This window comes from Panthera tigris, chromosome B1, assembly GCF_018350195.1.
Source record: "Panthera tigris isolate Pti1 chromosome B1, P.tigris_Pti1_mat1.1, whole genome shotgun sequence".
Classification (NCBI taxonomy): Eukaryota; Metazoa; Chordata; class Mammalia; order Carnivora; family Felidae; genus Panthera; species Panthera tigris.
The window spans coordinates 108381091-108388154 of record NC_056663.1 but is presented as its reverse complement, the minus strand read 5'-3'; the positions used below and the strand labels follow the sequence as shown (position 1 = coordinate 108388154).

Here is a 7064-nt window from a genome sequence, read left to right as displayed (position 1 = left end):
GGTGGCTTGGTCGGTTAATCGTCCGACTTCAGCTCAGGTCATGATCTCACGGTCCGTGAGTTCAAGCCCCGTGTCGGGCTCTGTGCTGACAGCTCAAAGCCTGGACCCTGTTTCAGATTCTGTGTCTCCCTCTCTCTCTGCTCCTCCCCTGTTCATGCTCTGTCTCTCTCTGTCTCAAAAATAAATAAACGTTAAAAAAAAAAAAAATCTTGGCTGGATCACTGAAACTCAATATAGGGCTATATAAGAATCCAGTATGGCAAAGTTTCCAGTTCTGAAAGGCCAAAGGCCAAAAAATTTGCTACATCCATAAGTTTTCTACAACTAACTCTGAACAGGGTTCATCATGAAGTTTTGGAAATTATTTTATAAGATTTAACTTACAGGGTACTAGATTAGATAGCAAAGTTTCATTGATGCCATTTTCTAAGCATGCAAATAAATATTGCTTTAGAAGGACATATAGAATAAGCTAATGATGTCTACTATCATGTAATCAAAATTATTAAAAGTATAAGCTTTTTTGGCTTGCCTTTTATATGAGATAGTCTTTTAGACAATTAAAAAAAATATTTTGATGAGAATCTGGAAGTTGTCAGGTGATCTAGACATCTCCGTGATTTCTACAGTTCCAGAAATCCCTCTTTGTTCCTCTGAGCCTTCTTCTGTTACAATTTGAGCCATAGGTTAAGATTTTCTAGCATAGTCTATAATGCATAATAAAATCAAATTATGATGAAAATGAAAAAAATATTTTGCACACATTAAAATTATGGAAAATGGAAGAAATTAATTTGCACATATAAAAACATGGAGTATGGCACATAACTATAGAGCGTTTAATTGAAACTGAAAGCCGGGTGTTTGGAAGGTAATAAGAGATGGACAAAAGGAAAAAGTGAAGAAGTGATGGTGTGCCTGTTTTTATCTTACGGACTTTGTGCATGATCTTCATTCTCTGTGCTCTCAGGTTTAGTGTTCCTATAAATACAGCAAGTCAGAGTCCACAGGAAACAGGAATTAAAATAACGGCAATAATTTTAAATTGGATGTATGGAAAATTACATCCCTCTTATCACAAAGCATCTTTGTACTGTGCTTGCTTATTGAGCAGTTGTTCTGGGGTAAAAGAGGAGACACAGCACAGGGACATAATCCACACACAATCTAGTAATGCATTTTCTTTCCGAAAGTCTGGCAAAAATCTCACCTGATGTTCAGCTTATATGCTTTTATTAAGCAAAGGAATGTGACACAAATTTTAGAAAGTTTTTCATAAATAAAAGTTATAGTTGTTGCTTAATTTCTAAAGAGTTTTTTTTCCAAGAGTTTACATGTGTAAGATCAAAACAAAGGCTTGCAATTGCTTGAACAATAGCTTGAAGCTTGACACTTGAGGGAACAGAGCTTTTAAAGTAATGCTTAAGTTCTCTTATGTCAGATCATTATCTGTTATGTCTAATGTTTATTATTTTTAGGTTTTTAAAATGCAAGTTAAATAAAAAGCAAATATAGAGGACGGTAATCTCCTTAGGCCAGGTACAAAGACTGAGAACATATTTCTAGTGTTTTTCACAAAATTTCAAATTTCTAGTCTGCAAAGAAAACCAGTGCATTTTTTTTTGTTTTTTGGTTTTTTTTTTTTTTGGAAATCGGCATTTGAAAAGTCTACATCAGTGAACATTCTTTAGAATATGGACTTTAAATCCTGGACTTATTAAATATAGGAACATTAATAAAATGAGAACAATTATGTTTATTAGCGTTTTTCCCCATTTATCATTAAGTAATAACATACAAAATAAAACAATTTCCGGTTTCTTATCTAAGTGCAGAGTGTCCCAACCTATTTCTGAAATTCGGTTCGGAGGAAGGAAAGAATGTCCTGACATGGCATTTTTAAAATTTTCAGTGTTTAAACGTGTAACGTTTGTGCGCAGTGGCAGCGTTTTAGCTTCTGGAGTTTATGCCCAACATGATTTTTGCTTTTCTGAAAGCTGTAACATAAACAACTCTGCTCACGTCGTATATGTATTTATTGAGTACAATGCCAATCAGGCTTAGAGAAAAATCGAACAACTCTGTTAGGTTTTCCTGATTCCCAGGAAGCTCACAATCTACCATCAGACTCTTAAAGGTGCTTGGCCTTTCGGGTCTGAGGCGCCGCAGGAAGGCTGCTCCAGTAGGCCTGGGTACGCAAAGTTGCTTCCTGGCCGGAACGCCAACTTGGCAAATATCTGCTCCTGGCAAACACAGATTAGTAAGGATAAAGTCTTCACAGACTCAACCAAGCAAAGCATAAATGGCCCTTTCAGCTCGAGCCTGCAAGGAGGGATGTTACTGAGCCCAGAACCCAAATTACTTTTTCCGGGCTCCCCAAACTCCAGTGTTTGTTTTAACGCTTTCGGATTCACGAGGCAGGTGCCTAACTCTCCTCCCTCGATTTCTTTCGCTTATCTCCTCTACCTCCTTGCCCAAGTTCAACTTTTTAATGGATGCAGGAAAAGCGCAGTGAGCTAGGAGGATGGGAAGGTGAGAGAAGTGGCGCTATCACCACGTAGATTCGTGCTGAGCTAGCGTGATGGGGGGAAGAAAAAGGCGGGCACCGAGAGCAGAGGGGTGGTGGCAGAAAGGGCACAAGGCACGCCTTGCAGGGGGAACAGGAGGCGGGGCCACGTGCCAGTCCCAGGGTTCCCAGCTCGAGCGCGAGCGGAGGGCTCCCGAGCATTCCAGCTTGCCAGCCGACCGCCACTCCGCAGGCGAGCATCCCTATCCCAGGACCTGCCCCTCGCCCAGCCCTCGAGCGCGTGGCAAGAAGGCGCGTCCGCATCCATGCCCCAGCCCGGGGAGCACAAGGCGTTCGCAGACCCAGGCGTGTGACGAGAGGCTGAGCGCGTGGCACCCGCGTCGTGCCCCGCTGAACCAGACGCGGGAGGAGAGGGGCGCGCTCCAGCTCTTCCAGCAGTGCGCTGGGCGGGGCGCGGCTGGGTGGGTTGGGGGGGGGGCGGCCACCCGCAGGGAGCAGCGGAGGAGCAGGCGCGCTGCGGCCCCGAGGGAGGGCACCGTTAAAGCTTTGCCATCAATTGTGAGCCCAGTGAGTCCGTCCTAAGCTAACACACTAACGCTACAGCCTCCCTCACGCCCCCAAACCACCGAAGGCGGCGACACCTGATCTAGCGCACAAACACGGGTCCCTTCTGTCCCCGGATACAATTACGCGGCAGACACACTCAAACTCACGCGCAGCAGCCAAGAGCCGAGGTAAGTAGAGTGAGCACGCCGTTCCAGCCGGCGGAAGGGGGGCGGGCTAGGAGGAGGAGATGGGCGTCGTTTGCTCCCAGAGGTGAGTGCTGAGCGAATGGCTACGATCCAGGGGCGGGGGGGGGGAGGGGAGGGATTGGAAAGTGCAGATGGGGTTGGGCTGAACAAGATAGGCAATGGGGGAGTGGGGTTGGGGGGTAGGGAGAAAGGTCAGGGTTGTGGGGCTGTGAAAGAGATTGTTCCCAGCTACACTCGATTGCTCCCCTACTCTTTTCCTCTCCCATATGGCACCGGTTTGAGGGTCTTTTCGAATTCGTGTGTGAACTCGGAGAGAGGAGGAAATAACTCGGCGCGGATCTGGTCGAGGACCTTGCACTTGACCCTGGAGGGATGGGCATCGGGGAGTCCCAAGGCCCGAGCCGCTGAGGGCAGCGATGGGGTCCAGGAGGTTTCGGACCTCTCCCAACAGTCTTCTACTTTGTCCTCTCCCTAAAGGGGAACTGGATGTGTTGGGGGTGGGGAGTGTCTCGGAGCTGCGCGCGCGCGCGCGGACACAAGCTCACACGCTCACTCACACTCTCTTTGGACCTTTGAGCTTCTGCTGGAGCCCGCGCGACCCCCTAGGAATGTACAGTGGTGGCAGGGTCGCGCGCGGTTTCCCGCGCGGTTGGGGAAACCGTGCGGCGTGCCCTCGCAGTAGAGAAGCCTATGCAAGCTGCTAAGGTTAGAGAGGAGTTGAGAGGAGGACGCGCTGCAGGAAGCAGGGCGCCTTCCTCGGGCTGGAGGAGCGGCGAGGGGGCCTGGGATGCGTGATTTGGGTTTGTACGAGGCAAACCGCATCGGCAGGCGCAAATATGTGCAGTGCGATGGGGCAAAAGGACAGGCAGAGGTGGCGAAGGGCGTACCCAATCTGTATGTGTCAATTTGCTGGTTTAATTTTAGGTGTATAAAGTTGTGTACGGTGAATGTACTACTCTGCAGCACTTCCTTGGGGAAAGAACCGCGTCTGTACATGTACCGCTGGTTGCCATCACCTTAAAGCATACCAGGGCACGGGGGAGGGAGATGGGGAGGAGCTGGATGTCCCGAAGACTGACTCTTCCGAAGTCTAGGTCTTGTTAAGTAGCCTTTCTTAAGGAGAGGGAGAATCAGAAGAGGACGGTGGTGGGCGGCGTTCTCAGCCAGGAGTGACCCCGTGCCACCTCTGTATGAGTCAGTGTTAGTAATAGGGACAGCCTTTTATTTCAGGTGGGTTCCACCTAGAAAAGATCAAACAACAAACAAACAAACAACACTACACCAAAAAGCCTCAGCCCCCTCAGGCTGTCACCTTGTATGATGAATTTTTGCGTGAAGGTGTGGCTGTTTGGCTATATGCCAAACTTTACTTTTTCTGGTAATTTCATGTTCCAAAAAAGGTCTCCACTCAGAATTGCTGTGCTTTATATCTTTGGTGGAGGGGAGGGGGGGAAATGACTGCCATTAGTACGAAGGATAGAAAGTCCTTTTAAACTGGTTTTCTAATTATATTAGGATTAATCACACTTTGTTCTCTGGAGATTTTTAAATTAATTGAAGAGTCATGCACCTCAATGTTATATGATAAAGGAATCCAGAACTTTGTTCACTGAGTAAAATCATAAGTCAGCATTTTTTTTTTTCCAGTCCCAAAGTGGATTTAGTTTTCTCCTATCTCCTGATGGATAGTTTAAGGTTTTGCTTTAGGAATGGAATTCTGTTCAGCAACTATTCTAGATAATTCCAGTGATAAATAAATACTCTAGTATTATTTGATTTGCCTGCCACCCGCAAAATAAAATTGACATCTAGCGTTGTGTGATTTATTGCTATAGGATTGTTTAAAAACTACAGTGAAGTGTATTGCCTTGACATTTGGTAAAAGCTTAATAGTGTATAAGTACCTGGGCATAACTTAGTAGAAACAATACTTCTGACTTGATCTGGCTAATACTACTGAAGACATTTAAACTCTTCTTAAATCTACACTTCCCAGAGCTTTATGCTTGTTATGTTAATACTTGGTGCATTTATTAGGATAAGTAAACCAGTGGAGTAAAGAAAGATATTTACAACAAAATTTATTTTTTGTAAAATCTATTGTTTGTGTAAAGAGTTTGACAGTTAACGTTTAATTTGAATTACTTAAAACATTTCAAGGTACCTTATCAGCTTAATTACCACTTAAATATTGATAACAAAGGAAGAAAACAACCATATTCCCAATTCTCAAACTCCTTTTCAAAGTTATTTATTTATCGAATAATATTGATTTGATGTTGCTTAATTCACACTAGATTTTCAGAATATACCAGGAGAATGAGAACTTTTTATTGCTTTTGTAATATATAATAATACTTAATTTATTGATATTGTTACCATCTGGGATGTTGCTTATTTAGATAAGCGCATTTTCTCCATAGCTGACCTCTCACGTGATTAATTACTGAAACTTAAAAATTAAACTATTAAAACAAAAAAATAATTTCTAAATCTTACACTCTTAGTTGCTTCCTTGGATTTAAGTTAATTTTTCTGTTGGGTTGTCTTTATGAGCATGAATTCATAAAGAATTGAATAGTGCTATTCGTTGAGGTGTATAGAGCTGTTTTTGTTTATAGTAAATGGTCTTAGTCTGCCCAGTTGAAAAACTAGATTGAAGACAGAAGTACTATTCTTCCTTTTATGGTTTTTCTGGGTCCTCTTTCTGTTATCAGCTGTCAACTTTCTACTGTCAGGCTGTGAGCGAGTCTTGCTGCTATATTATCTGTTGTCTTTTTTTCTGTGAAATGATGTGGGCTATTGCCTGAGTATAAAGCCTGTGGACTTTGGACAGATACTTGCCGTTCTCATGCTTTATTTCTGGGCTCAATCACAAGCTATATGGTGCGGTTCCTAAAAGGATGACCTCTACATAAATGGTTTTCATGTTGTTTTATAGAATATTTTGTGTGTGAGATCTTAAGAAGAAGAGTGACTTAGTTTCAGACAGTTCAGTCTTGTGAAAAATCTTCGCTTTTCTGAGAAATTGAAGCAGCCCTTAAAAAAGTCGGTTGAATATCTGACTCTTGGATTTGGCTCAGGTCATGATATCACGGTTTGTGGGATTGAGCCCCGCCTCAGGTTGTACACTGGCAATGCAGAGCCTACTTGGGATTCTCTCTCTCTGCCCTTCCCTCTTTCTCTGTCAAAATAAATAAATAAACTTTAAAAAAAAAGTTTACTTTACACTAGGCCCAGAGTGTCTTTGTTTGAGAATATGAATACAGTGATATTTTCCATACCACTTCCTGCCACTGAAACCAGCTAGCCATATATAATATCGTTAATATTTTCCTATTCTGGAAGCCACGAATAAGAAGTGTGGTTTGATAATCTTGTTAACCATACTTGAAGGTAGGTCAATCATTTCAATATTATTTTGCATACCTACCTACGGAGGAACTCATCAAATTAGTTTGAATAAATTAGTTTAATTTAGTCTTGAAAACAGTAGCAATCAATATCTTCCCAATATAAAGCATTTCACAAACATTCATTCTTCTGTTCAACAAATATTTATTAAAACCACACTGTGCTCTTGTGCTCTGGGGATATACAAACACGTAAGAGCCTGGAAGGGCTCTGGGTGTAAGAGGGTTAGTTAGATAGAAAACAAACTAGTTTCAGTATGTGCAAAATAGTGCCATAAGGTCTATGAGTGTTGTGATGAGGATATGCAGAGTGCCCTGAACAGGTATTGGAAGTGATCGAAAGACTAGAGAGGCTTCATAGAGAAGGTGACA

General features: G+C 43.0%; 1 protein-coding gene across 2 annotated transcripts in view; it reads left to right on the top strand.

Moving 5' to 3' along the window:
- The first annotated feature begins 3055 nt into the window (after positions 1-3055).
- Positions 3056-7064, top strand: part of UGT8 (UDP glycosyltransferase 8) — an 86248-nt gene continuing 82239 nt past the window's right edge. Inside the window, exon 1 of one of the 2 annotated variants that reach the window (XM_007087623.3) lies at positions 3056-3261. The gene's annotated coding sequence lies outside the window, so the exon portion shown is untranslated. Of the gene's footprint in view, positions 3262-3309; positions 3344-7064 lie in introns of those variants that run through there. The other variant, XM_042984011.1, reaches the window with a different exon arrangement.